The sequence below is a fragment of the Leguminivora glycinivorella genome, chromosome 9 (assembly GCF_023078275.1).
Source record: "Leguminivora glycinivorella isolate SPB_JAAS2020 chromosome 9, LegGlyc_1.1, whole genome shotgun sequence".
Lineage (NCBI taxonomy): Eukaryota > Metazoa > Arthropoda > Insecta > Lepidoptera > Tortricidae > Leguminivora > Leguminivora glycinivorella.
In genome coordinates, this window is record NC_062979.1 from 23,564,699 (window position 1) to 23,582,273 (window position 17,575).

Consider the following 17,575-nt stretch of genomic DNA (forward strand, 5'->3'; position numbering starts at 1 on the left):
GATCTACAGGCCGTCTGAGAACAGTCCCCCGTCGCATGGCACTTTCAAGAAAGAACCCTCGAGTCATCGGCCCTACTTACTACGAGCACTTACCTGCCGATCTGAGAAATGAGCCATGTGACGAAGCATTTAAGCGCAAATTGAGAAATCTTTTGTTATAACCCCCCGTACTCTGTAAATGAGTACATGGATTTGAATTTTTAATGACCGATGATATTATATGATACCTATATTTCTATGTTATATAATATTTTCTTGCTTCGTGATAATTTAATGATATTGTAACTTAATTTATTAATTTTATTTAGCTTGGCATGTGTATTTTCTTTCTTTGTAAATGACGATCCTTATTGGGAGACACAATTATTTTTATTTGGAATCTATTATGTAATTTTTGACGATCATGATGAGAAGATAAACATAATTTTGACATGTAGCAAATTTATAGTGTAATTTTTATCATGAAATAAAGAAATCTAATCTAATCTAATCTATACTTATTTCAGAATGTCCCATACTAGGTTATAGCTTGAATGTGGAAGTTCGACGTCCACAGGATGTAAGTATAAAGTGCTTGCGATCGACAATCCATACACAATCTAATTTTTAAGTGATGTTAGGAGAGTTAGCCTCGACTTTGTATGATATCACTTAATGGGGCTTTTCAACAAACAGTACTTAAAGGGTTTTTATGAACAATAGCATTAAAGACCAATGACATCTCTGGTAATATATATCAGCTTATATCAGCATAATATATCAGCTTTCGATATGCTGCCACAAAATGCTGGAATAATATTCCTCCGCCAATAAGAAACGCTCAATCACTTATTTCATTTAAAAACAAGTTGAAACTTCATCTGCTCACTCTTCAAATTTCCAACTCCTAGTCGTCTGTGTCACTCATGATTTCTTACTTGCGTCTCTAACTCCCCACTGCCCATGTGCCCATTATACCTATTGATTAATAATTGTAATTCTGTGTTACGCCGGTCATTACTTTAAGTATTATGATGTTTATTTTAACTAACACTGTATTTAGTAATACTTATAATTTAAGACCTATATTGTTGTAGGAATTTCTTAGTATTTAAGTTTAAGGGTCCACTGAAAATCAGCGTCGTGGCACCAAGTGCTTCGACACATGCTGAGTGGAATCCTTTTTGGAACAATTTATTAATTGTCATAACTGCAATAATTGTACAAAGTATGCTGTTGTTTCAAATAAATAATTTTCATTTCATTTCATTTCATTTCATTTCATTTCATTAATACTATTAAGTTAACAATAGATAGGTACGAGTAGATAAACATTTATTTGTTTCCCACAGTGCCACTCTTGGGACACTGTAACTTAATAGTTCATGTGCTCTGCCTACCCCTTTATGGGACACAGGCGTGATTATGTTTATATGATTATATATATTGTTTCCCACAGTACACACAAACATAACCTAACCACAAAATTAAAATTTTGAAAAAACCCCCGACTGCGACATATAGTGTAGACCGCTTTTCATGAAACATGGCTAAGAACACTCCCGACTAACACAGCTTTCAGACTACAAACAAAACTAGATCTAAATCGGTTCATCCGTTCGGGAGCTACGATGCCACATACAGACACGCACACAGACAGACAGATAAACAGACAGACAGACGGACAGACAGACAGACAGACACGTCAAACTTATAACACCCCGTCGTTTTTGCGTCGGGGGTTAAAAAATAAACAAGTACTAACACTACAGAAAAAACAACAAGAAGCATACATTAAAATGTGGGTAGGTTTGCTGTGTGCGTTGCAGCAAAACAAAAGTGTCCGGTAAATAATACGCTCTAATCTTTCGGGCGAAGCAACTGATAATTCTGGTAGAAGTGGTAGAACCCAGGACCCTAGATCAGGGGTTAGTTACACTGTGCTCAGTGCAGAAGCAAAATCACTACAAATATTATAATCAAGATAGATGCATAGAAGAATAAGTAAGGAAAGAGTTCTAAGTAACTGCATACATCAGTAAATGCAAGTTATTTGTAGTGACATCTAGCGTCAATCATGTCAAAGAGCGTAAATTATCAGTACCACTATCGACACCAGGTGCCAACAGTGTCGCTTCTGCCAAAAATGTTATATTAAAACAGTTTACAACTTATATTACGAGCAGAAGGAATTGAAAACAGAGTACTGATTAATACTATTGTAACATAACCTAAAAATTGTCGAGCATTAGCATTAGACTTTCTGTTCGTCACGACATTTACTGACAACTAGCAGTACTGATGATTTTCGCTAAATGACGCTAGATGTCACTACAAATGACTTGTCGATTTACTGATGTATGGAGACTATGGAGCAAAAACCTTTACAGGGGACAGCTCAATCACATTTTTTGCCATACGAAATTAAACCTTATTACTGAAACAGAAAGTCGATCGTATCAGACTAGCGAAAACGGTCCACATGAGAGGGCATTGTTTGGGCTGGTATCCCTGTCGCACGTGTTGCCAGTGTTAATGAGGTTCCCATATTAGTAGTATATTTATCTGTATATTACCTGACTTTATAACTTCTTATTTTATTTTAATGTTATATTCAAACTAGGGTTTCGATATATTTCAAAAAATTTGAAAATAATTATAATGTAATTATTTTGATGCCAGTAAATCAAAGATTTGTATAATTAAAAAATACTTTCGATTGGGTGTTAGTAGATTTAGTAGAAACTTTGAAAATTTACTGGTATCCCCAATTTATGACAGTGATGACGTCACTGAATAATGTTGACATTGTCAGCAAGTGCGAGAGGGACACCAGCCCAAACAATTACCTCTCATGTGGACACACTTTTTGACCTAACTAAACAATCTGGGGGCACGGCAGTGCCCCCGCCAAGTCGAGCAAAAAGAGGCACGGCCGTACCATCCTTTTCTCGAAGCATTTCAGACCATTTTCAACCCCCTGTTACTCCGTTCTGGATAAAACTAGAAGCCTCAATTTTCAGCACCCAAGTAGTCATTGTATAAACACGGTATATTCCAAATTTTATTAAATTTAAACCAATAGTTTAGGAATAATTACTAGCCAAAGTTTCTTAGTTTTGTCACTCACTGACTGACTGACATACGATCATCAATGATAATAAGACACTTCTAGTACACTTGGAAGCTTCAAATTTAGAATACAGTAAGTGTTGTATAGATCACACAAAAATTAAGAAATGTTGCAATTTCATTCCAGGTTTTTAGATACATCAACTGCATAAATAACTTTGTAATCTCATATCAATATATGGGATTACCAAGTTATAAGTTAGTTTTTTTTTTTTTTAATCTTTTTTTTTTTCTCATTAATGAAGCCATTGACCTAATTTGACTGTTGTTGTTAATTTTAAATTTAGTTATACCGTATTAGTTAGTCTTTAATATATTAAGTGGTGGCAACTGTATTGGTTCATAAATTATGTATTTACTTTAGCTATAAGAAACATGTACCGTTTGTGCCCAAATAAACATTAAAACATTAAAACATATTTGCAGTTGATTTGCAGTGAATACCTAAATCAGTGTACATGTCTATGTAAAATAATAAGTTTATACAGGTGCCCTATGTGGTGATGGGTTAAAAATCTCACAACCCCATTTCCTCACATGGAAGTCGTAGAAGTCAACTATGGGATATGGATTCCATTGTGTGTGTGCGAATAGGCTGACAACCCTTTAATAATTTGCCAATGGTGGCATTCAAAAGTGTAGTTTCGTGTGCTCTGCCTACCCTGTTTGGGAATACATATCTGTGTAAACGAAATTTTCAAACAATCAGTTTTCCTATATCACCAACCGCATAACTAACTTTGTAATCCCATATCAATATATAGGATTGCAAGGTTACATGTGCAGTAATTACAGTGAATATATCAGTGTGTTGTAAAATAGAGGTACAATTAAATAATACGTACCTAAATATTATGTTCAAATGTGAAAAAAACTTGTATGTTTCGTTAAGTCGTTAATAGTAGGTACAGTTGAGATCATAAATATGTGTACCTACATTTTTTCAACTAATTTGCAATGGGTTAAGGTGAAAGAATGTGTAGCTGATTAAGCGTAGAGCAAGTAGAGCGACCGCTCTAGGTGCCAAATGGTAAGGGGGCCGCCAAAATCGTACAGCTACATGTAAAAAAAAATCAAATAAAAAGTATTACCTAGATTGCGTGTGCGCGCACATATTCCAAAATAGCGAGAGGTGTCAGGAATTAATTCAGATATTGAAGTGGTTGTGGAACGATGTAACAAAATGTCGCAGTCTCGCAGTGTACAACATTCATAAGGCGCTTGCTGCTGCTAAGGTGCCATGAAAGGAGGATTTTAGTCATTGACAAACCTTTGAAAGACAATACCTATTCTATTAAAATTGTATCAATTATGTGGTGTTGCCTTACATCAAATAAAGTTACGTAGTTACAAAGTTACGTCGTAATCCAAATAGTTAAAATACAGTCCGAAGTGGAGTTCTCCATAAAGCTAAAACTAATCGCATGAGTATACAATGTATCTCACAAGTTATCATATTACTTACAACGATGACAAAATTGTTTCATGCGATTGCCAAGTCAGTCCATTTTCTTTAAAACATGAAATATTTTTCATATTGATATGATAGCTATGAGTAATATGTTAATTAGGTTAGCTATAGATAAACTACGTAATAACTTGTGGCAGAAGGTCCTTTAAGTAGGGACTGAATAAATTAACCGACTTGGTATTACAGGGATCTCAACTCTTTTTACGCCAGAAGAACTGAGTTGCGAAGACTTGGTGTTTTTACAAGTTTTGTTTTTGATGGGATCTAGTTTAATAATTCTAAATCTATGCTATGGAGTTACTATTCCTCTATTATAGATGTGAGATGTGTTAAACTGCAAATGCACATTGATATAAGATAGCCGTAGCCCGAGGTATTGAAAGCCAATTCCTTTATGCAAACAAGGACAACACAGGATCTGCATGTCTCTAGCTACTGCACTGCAATCCTATCGGGTTTTGCTAAAATACAATACAGGGTGTCTCAAAACATGAAGGGACAGTTATATAGTTAGTTATTTTTGTATTTTTTTTTTTGTAAATCTTGTTTTGTATTTTGTAGTTTCACAGTGCCTTGGTGTAAACTGTAATGCTGTGTTACTTTTTGATTAATAAATAAAATAAATATCGTAGACAGGGTATTTTGCTGAAAGAAGATTTTATTTTTGAACGTTAGTAATTCCAAGATTTTCTAAGAATAACTTGCATCGTCTGGGAATCAACCCGACTAAAATGTGAAAATAAAAATCACCCCTACTTTTATGATGCCAATTGAAAAAATAGCTAAAAATTAATAACTCCTCTTTAGAAACATAGTATTTTAAATGAAAGGATAACATGAGATTAAGCATTTTGATAAAAACAAAAACATATCTACATCATGAAACTGCCAAAGTCAACTAAGTATTCTTAGAAAATTTTTGGTTTCAAAATTACTGCCTTTTGAAAGTAAAATAGTCTTCCATCAGCAAAATAGCATGTCTACGACATTTAATTTTCCCATAGTATTGGGACTCCCTTTACGATATGAATAGTCGTATGTTGTTTAAATACGTATATACTGTACTGTAAGGGAAGAGTTACGGGTTATGCTTCAAAAGTAAGTCCTTTTTGGCTGCATCTCAACCTAAATTGTGCTAAAATAGTCGATAACATTATTTAGACAAGGTTCTGTAGCCGAATGGCATTTATGCGAAGCGAAACGAAAACGAAACGCCGCGAAAGGTAGTCTGGCTCTGTCTCGCCAATACGCAGGAGAGATAGAGATAGATTTACGAGCGTTTCGTTTCGTGAGCATTTCGTGAGCGTTTGTGACATTCGGCTACGTACCCTGTAAAGTAATAAATTTCGATCACATATAGGTAGTTCTCTTCCGAAACGAGGTCAAAAATCAATTAATTGACTTTCTTCTCTACTGGTAAAGGTGTGTATACTGTTTTTCTGTTAGACGGAGCCAGTAACTTCGTTTAGCGCAGCGGCCTAAAATTTGACGCTTTCTGGCCTGCCGGCGTAGCCGAATAGCAAACAGGTATTATCGTCAGCGTTTGTGCACAGAGGGCAGAAAAGGTCGCTAGTATAGTAAGGGTAATAGGTACGACATAACTTATACTCGTATTATAATGACGGCTGATAGAGAGGAATGGAGGAAGATGATCTGCTGCGTCGACCCCAAATAATTGGAAAAGGGCAAGGGAATGATGATGATAACTTATATTATAAAGGTATTTTACTCAGTTTTAATATAAGCAGACAAACAATATTGAAATCATTGGAGTATCGAATAGAAAGAATCGAGTAAATTCATCGCAAGAAGACAGCCCATTTCCTTTCAATATCCGTTGTAAATGTCTTTTGATGCTTTACAAATTTCAAAATGTATCAATATTTTAGCATTATAAGATCCAGGTCTTTGGTTCATGTTTTTGTAAAGACAATTGTTTAAAATGGATAAACATACGAATGATAAATTAAACCAGACTGAATTTAGCCCGGTCTAACTGCGGTCATTTATGGGACACCCTGTATATGTCGTTACACGAAAACGGACACGAATAGAATGAAAAAATATTTTGAGTTACAATTTAAATTCTATAATAAATATTATTGATACTTATTTACTGTTTATAAAAGGTTATTAACTCACAATTTATAATACCTAAAATTCATTCTAAATATACAGAATTACACAATAATACAAAATACAATTAACAATAATTAATACTTAAGAGCTAAGCTAAACGCTAAAAGCTAAACACAATATCCAAAAACTAAACCATATGGTCACTACTTTTAAAAAATCTCGTATCTCACGCTGCTCCTCAAAGTTAAAACGCAGTAAGTCTATATGCATTCCATACATACTTACTACAATTTTCTTTTCATTGACAGACGAAGATACAAGTTTTTTTAAAAGTAGTAACGATTATACATCTCCCTATTATTCAGTCGTCGAACAGCAACCCCACGACTCCCACGAGTCATTCCCAATGAATGAAATCTATAATGAATGAATTCTATAATGTAAATTATTTACAAGGACCACAATTGTAATAGTAAATAATGTCATTAATAAATACTTATTTTCATTGGTGAGACTTTATAACTCACGTTTCTGGATCGATACTTCAGCGCTCTACCATCTGAACCACCCAGACCTCGCTGGATCGATCTAGAGACGTGACTTACCCACGACTATTTTCGACTTTTAAAATTATTCTAAGGCCGCGGCTGTTATTATTTTATTTATTATTTATTTATTCAATTTTGTCTGTGGAGTCAGAGCTCACTAATACAACAAAACAAAAATATCGCTATAATAATCAAAATTATCTATTGGACAATCCGGTAGGAAGTAATGGCCATCGCCATTCCTGTAGGATATCCAAGAGATGTTTTTTGAGTTTATTCTTGAACACTGTTTTTTTCCGTTCAAGAACAATGTTCGCCGGTAAGGAATTTAATAGATAGGGTACGCGTTTTTTTAGAGTTCTATCCCCGTAATAGTTAGACACTCTAGGTACTCGGAATTTACCTGCGGACATCGCTCTTGTACTGAACCTATTATTTACTAATGTTAATCGCTCTAGATTGCTATGGTTGTTTACTGCTATTGTGTATTTAATTTTGGATCCCAAAGGTATACATATTTTAAATAGCTGTCTATAGTCATTTTAATACTTGTGTCTTGTCTTTTTACTAACTAATAGTTTCAGGAATCTAATTTGAAGCAACTCTAATTTATCAATATTACTTTTAAAAGTTAGACCATAGCAATCAAGAGCGTAGTTGAGTATGGAGTCTACTAAACACATATAAAGACATTTTAAGGTACTCAAAGGAACTTTAAAACTTAAATGATATAATTTACCTAAAATAATTCTTAACTTACTGCAGATATAATTGACATGAGCTGACCAAGAATTTTTTTATCTATTTTAACTCCAAGATAAGTAACAGTATCAACTTTTTCTATGGGCTGGCAATTACATTTATTAATATCAATATTACTGTCTATACAAGTGAAGTTATGTGTGTAAATGGGTGGCAAATTATGAATATCATTTGGAATTAAATAGGGAGAGTGAATTATCATTAATTTAGTTTTATCGGCGTTTAATACTATGCCATTGTCGTGTGACCATTTGACGACCGTATCGACATCCTCCTTCACTAAGCGGTAGGCCTGCGCAAGGTCAACGCCGGCCCGCAGCACGCACAGGTCGTCCGCGAACATGTACGCCGAACAGTGGCGCAACACCCCGCATAGACTGTTGACGTGCATCAGGTAGCACACGGGCCCGCAGCCCGAGCCCTGAGGCACGCCACAGGAGACGGCCTGCTCGTCGCTGAGGCCAGCGCCGACCTTCACGCGGAAGGATCGCGCCGTGAGGTAGTCGCGGAACCACTGGTTCAACGGCTGCCCCAAGCCGCACTCCTCCATGGCTCTTAAAAGTGTACCAATTTCGAGGGTGTCGAATGCTTTTTTGAAATCAAAAATATGGCTATCACAAATTGCTTTACCAGACCTGTTCGTCGCCTTGCTATTGCCTGTTTGCCCCACCCAACCATACACAGGCTGGTACCGACTCCAAAAATAATTGATTTGTTTATAATTTGGATGTTTAGATTATTGCAATACGATAAGAAATCTGAATTGAAAGGTTTATTATTTTTTGCTTTTTAGTTTCTCCGTGTTTTGTAACGCGCTTATCTTTGAAGGCGGTTTTATTTTTTGTTACAAAGTTAATTTATTTGTTGATTTTTAGTGGTTCCTAGTGATATTATATGTATCAGTCCGAATATATGTACAGTAGTGAAAGAATTATCCTTTAACTCTTAACCATTGAGGAGTTGACCTTCCATCATCAGCTCAGCCACATAAAATTACTACCTTCAGGCGTAAATACTGGTGTACCTTTGAAAAATACACTAAAAACATTACATGTGCCTATAACATTTGAAGAGTTCCCTCGATTTCTCCAAGATCCCATCATCAGACCCTGACTTGGTGCCAATGGAACCATCTCGGGGTTATACCCGTTCGATCAAAAAAAAATTTTGAAAATCGGTCCACGATTCTCGGAGATATCGAGTAACATACATACAAAAAAAAAAAACATTCAGTCGAATTGAGAACCTCCTCCTTTTTTGAAGTCGGTTAAAAATATCCCGTAGTAAATTTAAATTATTTGAAATATTAACAATTTTTAACACGCTTTTATTAGGTCGTCGTGTATGTAACTAACTATGTAATGGAATCTGCGGAGGCTAATTTAACCATCTTCCAAGGATCGTAGCGTAATGAAAATTGGCAGCTATATGTAGTTCCGATGACAATACAATAATATGGTACTGTTGAGCTGATCTGATGATGGAGTCGGAAGATATGAACTGGAACTACATGATGGAACATCGTATCATAGCCGTTTTTGGGTTTCTTAGAAAAGTCTTGTAATGAACTTTAACTACAATTAGGTTTCAAGGTCTGATGATGAAGCCGAAAGATATGAACTGGAACTACATGATGGAACATCGTATCATAGCTGTTTTTGGGTTTCTTAGAAAAGTCTTGTCATGAACATTGACTACGATTAGGTTTCAAGGTCTGATGATGGAACCGGAAGATATGAACTGGAACTACATGACTACATGATGGAACATCGTATCATAGCTGTTTTTGGGCTTCTTAGGAAAGTCTTGTAAGTTGTAATGAACTTTGACTACGATTAGGTTTCAAGGTTTGATGATGGAGCCGGAAGATATGAACTGGAACTACATGATGGAACATCGTATCATAGCTGTTTTTGGGCTTCTTAGAAAAGTCTTGTAATGAACTATGACTACGATTAGGTTTCAAGGCCTGATGATGGTGCCGGAAGATAAGAACAGAAAAGAAGGGGGGGGGGGGGCTCGAAGGGGGAAGCATGAAAGAAAGATCAACGTAGTATTTAAAAAAAGTTAGCGTTTTCTTGTGACCTTTCAGAGCAAACGAAGGGGGCTCGGGGGCGAAGCCCCCGCAAGAAAGAAAGATAAACGTTGTATTTAAAATAAGTTGGGTTAAGGTTTTTTGTGATCCTTAAGAGCAAATAAAAGGGGGGCTCGGGGGGCGAAGCCCCCCGCATGAAAGAAAGATCAACGTAGTATTTGGAATAAGTAGGGATAGCGTTTTCTTGTGACCTTTCAGAGCAAACAAAGGGGGGCTCGGGGGGCGAAGCCCCCGCATGAAAGAAAGATCAACGTAGTATTTAAGACAAGTTGGGTTAGCGTTTTCTTGTGACCTTTAAGAGCAAACAAAGGGGGGCTCGGGGGGCGAAGCCCCCCGCATAAAAGAAAGATTAACGTAGTATTTAAAATAAGTTCGGTTAGCGTTTTCTTGTGACCTTTAAGAGCAAACAAAGGGGGGCTCGGGGGGCGAAGCCCCCCGCACAAAATAAAGATTAACGTAGTATTTAAAATAAGTTGGGTTAGCGTTTTCTTGTGACCTTTAAGAGCAAACAAAGGGGGGCTCGGAGGGCGAAGCCTCCCGCATAAAAGAAAGATTAACGTAGTATTTAAAATAACTTGGGTAAGCGTTTTCTTGTGACCTTTCAGAGTAAACAAAGGGGGGCTCGGGGGGCGAAGCCCCCCGCATAAAAGAAAGATCAACGTTGTATTTAAAATAAGTTGGGTTAGCGTTTTCTTGTGACCTTTAAGAGCAAACAAAGGGGGGCTCGGAGGGCGAAGCCCCCCGCATGAAAGAAAGATCAACGTAGTATTTAAGATAAGTTGGGTTAGCGTTTTCTTGTGACCTTTAAGAGCAAACAAAGGGGGGCTCGGGGGGCGAAGCCCCCTGCATGAAAGAAAGATCAACGTAGTATTTAGAATTAGTTGGGTTAGCGTTTTCTTGTGACCTTTAAGAGCAAACAAAGGGGGGCTCGGGGGGCGAAGCCCCCCGCATGAAAGAAAGATCAACGTAGTATTTAAGATCAGTTGGGTTAGCGTTTTCTTGTGAGCTTTAAGAACAAACAAAGGGGGGCTCGGGGGGCGAAGCCCCCCACATGAAAGAAAGATCAACGTTGTATTTAAAATAAGTTGGGTTAAGGTTTTCTTGTGACCTTTAAGAGCAAACAAAGGGGGGCTCGGGGGGCGAAGCCCCCCGCATGAAAGAAAGATCAACGTTGTATATAAAATAAGTTGGGTTAGCGTTTTCTTGTGACCTTTAAGAGCAAACAAAGGGGGGCTCGGGGGCGAAGCCCCCGCATGAAAGAAAGATCAACGTAGTATTTAAAATAACTTGGGTAAGCGTTTTCTTGTGACCTTTCAGAGTAAACAAAGGGGGGCTCGGGGGGCGAAGCCCCCACATGAAAGAAAGATCAACGTTGTATTTAAAATAAGTTGGGTTAAGGTTTTCTTGTGACCTTTAAGAGCAAACAAAGGGGGGCTCGGGGGGCGAAGCCCCCCGCATGAAAGAAAGATCAACGTTGTATTTAAAATAAGTTGGGTTAAGGTTTTCTTGTGACCTTTAAGAGCAAACAAAGGGGGGCTCGGGGGGCGAAGCCCCCTGCATGAAAGAAAGATCAACGTAGTATTTAGAATTAGTTGGGTTAGCGTTTTCTTGTGACCTTTAAGAGCAAACAAAGGGGGGCTCGGGGGGCGAAGCCCCCGCATAAAAGAAAGATCAACGTTGTATTTAAAATTAGTTGGGTTAGCGTTTTCTTGTGACCTTTAAGAGCAAACAAAGGGGGGCTCGGAGGGCGAAGCCCCCCGCATGAAAGAAAGATCAACGTAGTATTTAAGATAAGTTGGGTTAGCGTTTTCTTGTGACCTTTAAGAGCAAACAAAGGGGGGCTCGGGGGGCGAAGCCCCCTGCATAAAAGAAAGATTAACGTAGTATTTAAAATAACTTGGGTAAGCGTTTTCTTGTGACCTTTCAGAGTAAACAAAGGGGGGCTCGGGGGGCGAAGCCCCCCGCATAAAAGAAAGATCAACGTTGTATTTAAAATAAGTTGGGTTAGCGTTTTCTTGTGACCTTTAAGAGCAAACAAAGGGGGGCTCGGAGGGCGAAGCCCCCCGCATGAAAGAAAGATCAACGTAGTATTTAAGATAAGTTGGGTTAGCGTTTTCTTGTGACCTTTAAGAGCAAACAAAGGGGGCTCGGGGGGCGAAGCCCCCTGCATGAAAGAAAGATCAACGTAGTATTTAGAATTAGTTGGGTTGGCGTTTTCTTGTGACCTTTAAGAGCAAACAAAGGGGGGCTCGGGGGGCGAAGCCCCCCGCATGAAAGAAAGATCAACGTAGTATTTAAGATCAGTTGGGTTAGCGTTTTCTTGTGAGCTTTAAGAACAAACAAAGGGGGGCTCGGGGGGCGAAGCCCCCACATGAAAGAAAGATCAACGTTGTATTTAAAATAAGTTGGGTTAAGGTTTTCTTGTGACCTTTAAGAGCAAACAAAGGGGGGCTCGGGGGGCGAAGCCCCCCGCATGAAAGAAAGATCAACGTTGTATATAAAATAAGTTGGGTTAGCGTTTTCTTGTGACCTTTAAGAGCAAACAAAGGGGGGCTCGGGGGGCGAAGCCCCCGCATAAAAGAAAGATTAACGTATTATTTAAAATAAGTTGGGATAGCGTTTTCTCGTGACCTTTCAGAGTAAACCTAGGGGCGCTCGGGGGGCGAAGCCCCCCGCATAAAAGAAAGATCAACGTTGTATTTAAAATAAGTTGGGTTAGCGTTTTCTTGTGACCTTTAAGAGCAAACAAAGGGGGGCTCGGGGGCGAAGCCCCCGCATGAAAGAAAGATCAACGTAGTATTAAGAATAAATTGGTTTAGCGTTTTCTTGTGACCTTTAAGAGCAAACAAAGGGGGGCTCGGGGGGCGAAGCCCCCCGCATGAAAGAAAGATCAACGTTGTATATAAAATAAGTTGGGTTAGCGTTTTCTTGTGACCTTTAAGAGCAAACAAAGGGGGGCTCGGGGGGCGAAGCCCCCCGCATGAAAGAAAGATCAACGTTGTATATAAAATAAGTTGGGTTAGCGTTTTCTTGTGACCTTTAAGAGCAAACAAAGGGGGCTCGGGGGGCGAAGCCCCCGCATGAAAGAAAGATCAACGTAGTATTTAGGATAAATTGGTTTAGCGTTTTCTTGTGACCTTTAAGAGCAAGCAAAGTGGGGCTTGGGGGGCGAAGCCCCCCGCATGAAAGAAAGATCAACGTAGTATTTAAGATAAGTTGGGTTAGCGTTTTCTTGTGACCTTTAAGAGCAAACAAAGGGGGGCTCGGGGGGCGAAGCCCCCCGCATGAAAGAAAGATCAACGTAGTATTTAGAATAAGTTGGGTTAGCGTTTTCTTGTGACCTTTAAGAGCAAACAAAGGGGGGCTCGGGGGGCGAAGCACCCCGCATGAAAGATAGATCAACGTAGTATTTAAGATCAGTTGGGTTAGCGTTTTCTTGTGACCTTTAAGAGCAAACAAAGGGGGGCTCGGGGGGCGAAGCCCCCGCATGAAAGAAAGATCAACGTAGTATTTAGGATAAATTGGTTTAGCGTTTTCTTGAGACCTTTAAGAGCAAACAAAGTGGGGCTCGGGGGGCGAAGCCCCCCGCATGAAAGAAAGATCAACGTAGTATTTAAGATAAGTTGGGTTAGCGTTTTTTTGTGACCTTTAAGAGAAAACAAAGGGGGGCTCGGGGGGCGAAGCCCCCGCATGAAAGAAAGATCAACGTAGTATTTAGAATAAGTTGGGTTAGCGTTTTTTTGTGATCTTTAAGAGCAAACAAAGGGGGGCTCGGGGGGCGAAGCACCCCGCATGAAAGATAGATCAACGTAGTATTTTAGATCAGTTGGGTTAGCGTTTTCTTGTGAGCTTTAAGAGCAAACAAAGGAGGGCTCGGGGGGCGAAGCCCCCCGCATAAAAGAAAGATTAACGTAGTATTTAAAATAAGTTGGGTTAGCGTTTTCTTGTGACATTCCAGAGCAAACAAAGGGGGGCTCGGGGGGCGAAGCCCCCCGCATAAAAGAAAGATGAACGTTGTATTTAAAATAAGTTGGGTTAAGGTTTTCTTGTGACCTTTAAGAGCAAACAAAGGGGGGCTCGGGGGGCGAAGCCCCCCGCATGAAAGAAAGATCAACGTTGTATATAAAATAAGTTGGGTTAGCGTTTTCTTGTGACCTTTAAGAGCAAACAAAGGGGGGCTCGGGGGGCGAAGCCCCCGCATGAAAGAAAGATCAACGTTGTATTTAGAATAAATTGGTTTAGCGTTTTCTTGTGACCTTTAAGAGCAAACAAAGGGGGGCTCGGGGGGCGAAGCCCCCCGCATGAAAGAAAGATCAACGTAGTATTTAAGATAAGTTGGGTTAGCGTTTTTTTGTGATCTTTAAGAGCAAACAAAGGGGGGCTCGGGGGGGGCGAAGCCCCCCGCATAAAAGAAAGATTAACGTAGTATTTAAAATAAGTTGGGATAGCGTTTTATTGTGACCTTTCAGAGCAAACAGAGGGGGGCTCGGGGGACGAAGCCCCCCGCATAAAAGAGAGATCAACGTTGTATTTAAAATAAGTTGGGTTAAGGTTTTCTTGTGATGCATAGGTCGCAGACGTGCCGCTCACGAGCGGAACCTGCCACCCTAAAGATAGCCAGCGGGCGAGGGATGCATGAGAGCGCCCCCACCCAATAGGAGTTGGAGAGTGCGACCCTTGTGTCCAGGAAGCGCTCCCACAGTGAGGACCGGTCGGCTCATGGCCCGACCTGCGAGGGATTCTGATCCAGGATGGCCGCTGCGGGGCCGCGGATGGACACCGTGGGGTTTAGTGGGTAGGGGGGACTCTTTACAGCCTCGAGCCCCACATAACCGACCGGGTCGCCCACCACCTCAGACCCGGCGGTATGCGTAAACGCATTCCCCACGAAAAAAAAACAAAAAAAAAAGTTTTCTTGTGATCCTTAAGAGTGAAGAAAAGGGGGTCTCGGGGGGCGAAGCCCCCCGCATGAAAGAAAGATCAACGTAGTATTTAGAATAAGTTGGGTTAGCGTTTTCTTGTGACCTTTAAGAGCAAACAAAGGGGGGCTCGGGGGGCGAAGCCCCCCGCATAAAAGAAAGATTAACGTAGTATTTAAAATAAGTTGGGTTAGCGTTTTCTTGTTACCTTTCAGAGCAAACAAAGGGGGACTCGGGGGGCGAAGCCCCCCGCATAAAAGAAAGATCAACGTTGTATTTAAAATAAGTTGGGTAATGGTTTTCCTGTGACCCTTAAGAGCAAATAAAGGGGGTCTATCTTTTACGGATAACTTACTAGGTATAAACATTTTTATGATAATAACGTAATAAGAAGGTAGCAGCTGGTTATTATTAAGTAGCAATTAGCAATAAGTACACGTTAAGCCACAAATGGCATGTAAAATCCGCCTACTTGAAATAAATTTATGTATAAATGTTAAAAGTATTTCATTATTAATGACTAAAAAGTATAAAATAAATTAATAGTTTAAAAAACACTATAAAACACGCTTTTATAAATGCACGTAAAAGCCAAAAATAAATTATGGATCGTCCAAGTTGTCTCTATTTGTGAGCTGAAGTTTAAAAACTATGTGCTTTTAATTATAATATTTGATTGTAAAAGCGTGGGGCGCTGGAACAGGAAAGACTTTCTTGTAAACAAATACTAATCCGAACTTCCTGGCGAATGAAGTTGCATAAGAACATAACGTTTACATATGCCGCCTAAGGGTTACCAAAAAGAACCAAAGATATCTCGTCCACGAACAAGAACTCTGCATACTGTCACTGTAGACACTTTCCCCTTTTGTACTTTGATTACCGGAAAAAAGCGGCGTTCTAAGTGTCGGTGACTGTCGACTCTCCTCGCTACTAGCGCATATTTTGTCTGAGTTCGACAAACTGGTACCTACTTTGAACACTGACTTTTAATTGATTTGACTGTTTAATGTAGAACCTACTAGTCATGCTGCAACTCCAGTTAGCGCGTCAATCTGTGTAACCTCCTTCCCGTAGCATAGCATAATTTGATTTATCAGCAAGTTATACAAAAAGTCTTTCCTGTTCCAGCGCCCCACGCTTTTACAATCAAATATTATAATTAAAAGCACATAGTTTTTAAACTTCAGCTCACAAATAGAGACAACTTGGACGATCCATAATTTATTTTTGGCTTTTACGTGCATTTATAAAAGCGTGTTTTATAGTGTTTTTTAAACTATTAATTTATTTGAATATTCTGATAAGCACATTTATTTTTTTTAGGTAATACATTAAACATTTGCAAGGTTATTTTATTTCCTAAAATCAACACTATTATTGGCATAGATAAACTTATTATTTTCGTAAATATTTCACTACTATCCTCTCTGACGGCTGACGACAAACTGAATGAAGCGCCAACGTGTAAACGCAGTTGGCCATTGGCGCCAAGATCCTTTGATGTGTGGACAAAAATCCGACACCAATCGGTTGGCCGGCCAGCGCTAGCGCCAACTGCCAACTTACGGCCAAGTAGCCCTCTACACGCTTGGCCAAGGGGGTTGGTGGAACCCTTGGCCATATGTGTACAGCGGCCATTAGGTGTGCGACGTTGATGAACTATGGATGATAGGCGATGCGATGCGATGCAATAGCGACGGTCGCGCGACCGTCGTCCATGCAAGCCACGACGTAAGCTAGCATCGACTACAGATAATTAACAAAAAACACAAACTTGAATATAGAATCTCCGTCTGGATAAAGAAGTCATTTAAAAATATTACTTTATGTTGACATACACGTTGTTGCAGAAGACAGTATACCCTTTATAAACCAGCATGATATTGTGTCGGATCATCCCCTTCTCGTGGTAGTTCGGCACGGAGTGGAAAACTGCGTTTAAGTCTACACTGAATTTGTATGTGCCCTGAAAAAAAATCAACCGATTAGGTATTTTTTGATGCACGGACAAATTTGTTTGACATTTTTACAGTTCACTCAACTTCCGCGTCGGCTCTGGCACAGTATAAGGACGTAGCGGCGACGCATTTGGCTCTCTCGCATGCTTTCGCTGTGTCTTGCGTGGGCGACGGTCGCGCGACCGTCGTCGTTGCGTCTCATACTTCCATATCGATAAGGTTTGATTTCGTATGCGTCGCATCGCCGTCGCGCGACGGTCGCGCGACCGTCGCCCACGCAAGCCACGGCGTTTGCGCGTGACACGGCAGCGCGGCCCGTACTGACTCAATCAGCAGTTTGCCAAGAGTGGCCCTGAAGCTTTAGTAGTTTCATGTGCTCTGCCTACCCCTTTATGTGATACAGTCGTGATTGTATGTATGTATGTTGTATGTATGTTTCTTCTAATGGTATTCCCACACTGGCTGTTCTATGTTATACTTATAACATAAACGTACCTTTCGCACTCGACAATCTTTCTTATTGTAGCGTATTTTCCCCGTGGTCAGGAAAATCTTGGCGACCCAGTTCTGACATGAGACGTTCTCTATCGTCACTTGTACTTCTTCTTTCCCGAATTTATCGACTTTAT